Source organism: Chrysochloris asiatica, unplaced genomic scaffold (genome assembly GCF_000296735.1).
Source record: "Chrysochloris asiatica unplaced genomic scaffold, ChrAsi1.0 scaffold00362, whole genome shotgun sequence".
In the NCBI taxonomy this organism is placed as follows: Eukaryota; Metazoa; Chordata; class Mammalia; order Afrosoricida; family Chrysochloridae; genus Chrysochloris; species Chrysochloris asiatica.
This window is the reverse complement of record NW_006408880.1, coordinates 2,272,317-2,273,938: the sequence shown is the minus strand read 5'-3', so window position 1 is coordinate 2,273,938 and position 1,622 is coordinate 2,272,317. Positions and strand designations below refer to the sequence as shown.

Below are 1,622 nucleotides of genomic sequence, written 5' to 3'. Positions count from 1 at the left end.
CTTCTCTCTCTGGATTCTGCCTTTGTCTTCGATGAGAGCGTTGAGTCTAGGGGACTGACGGCGAGGTGGGGTTTGCGCACGGGCACTGCCCCCCTCGTTCTCAGCCCTCGGCAAGTGGTTGGCCCCAGACCTTCATTTCCCGTGCGCTGCCTGGGTGGCCCTCCCTTTTCTCAGCGACCCTCGCTAGCGATCCTCCTCTGTAGTCGCTGTGTCCTTTTCTGTCGTCAGGAAGATGGCTACAAACTTCCGAGTGCATTAGAAGATACGATGCAATAAGTTCAAGTATGAGGATGCTGAGCGGGAATTCTAAGAGCAGATGAATGAGCCCGTGACAGGCTCCTCCCTCCAGGAGAACGGAACCAGCGTGATCCTCCAGGACATTGCGGGAGCCAGAGAGAACATCCAGAAATCCCTGGCCAGAAGCTCTGGGGCACCCAGTGAGCCCGGTGGGGACCACAGCCAACTTATAGTATATATCGACAGCCTAGAGGTGGAAAACCAGAGCCTGCGCAGCGTGGTGCGGGACCTGCCGCAGGTTCTCTCCAAGCTGGAGGTGAGTCTGAGCTCACTGGAGAGAAGCTCACCTGGCCACCGCGCCACCGGCCCACAGACCCAGCCCTTGTCTCCCATGCGCCAAGTGGAGCCCGGGCCAAGAAGGCGGACGTACCAACAGAGGACGATGAAGACAAAGACATAGACCTGTTTGCCAGTGACTAGGAGGAGGAGGACAAGGAGGTAGCTCGCCTCTCGGATGAACAGCTTGGACAGTATGCGGAGAAGAATGCCAAGAAGCCCACACTGGTGGCCAAATCCTCCATTTTGCTGTATGTCGAGCCTTGGGATGATGAGACAGATATGGCCCAGCTGGAGGCCTGCGTGCACGGCATAACCTGTGGAGCCTCCAAGCTGGTGCTAGTGGGTTAAGGCATCCACAGGCTGCAGATCCAATGTGTGGTGGAGGATGACAAGGTGGGCACTGACCTGCTGGAGGAGGAGATCACCAAGTTTGAGGAGCATGAGCAGAGCGTGGACATTGCTGCTTTCAACAAGATCTGAGCCCTGTGTGTATGCCTGTGCCAGTGCCTGAGCCTTCCAGCACCCTGAAAAAAAAAGAAGATTGAAGGAATATGCAGAGACACTGTACCAAAAGGAAATGGCTGATGTTCAGCTGTTACAAGCCGTAGCATATTATCAAAAGTCAGTGATACTGAAGGAAGAAGTCCAAGGTGCATTGAAGGAATTGGAAAAGAACAAGGCACCAGGAATTTATGGAATATAAATTGAAATCTTTCAAGAAAATGAGGGGCCACTGGATGCACTCATCTCTGCCAAGAAATTTGGAAGACAACTATCTGCCCGACTGATTGGAAGAGACCAAAATTTGTGCATATTCCAAAGAGAGGTGACCCAATAGAATGTGGAAATCGTTAGACAATATATTTGATATCCCATGCAAGTAAAGCTTTACTAACGGTAATACAGAAACGGCTGCAAGCATACATTAACAGAGAACTTCCAGAGGTTCAAGCCAGATTCAGAAGAGGCCATGGAATGAGGGATATCATTGCTGATGTCCGATGGATCTTAGCTGAAAGCAGAGAATATCAGAAAGATGTTTACCT

General features: G+C 51.5%; 1 pseudogene; it reads left to right on the top strand.

Moving 5' to 3' along the window:
• Positions 1-199: 199 nt before the first annotated feature.
• LOC102841320 lies at positions 200-1,056 on the top strand (annotated as a pseudogene).
• Positions 1,057-1,622: the final 566 nt, after the last annotated feature.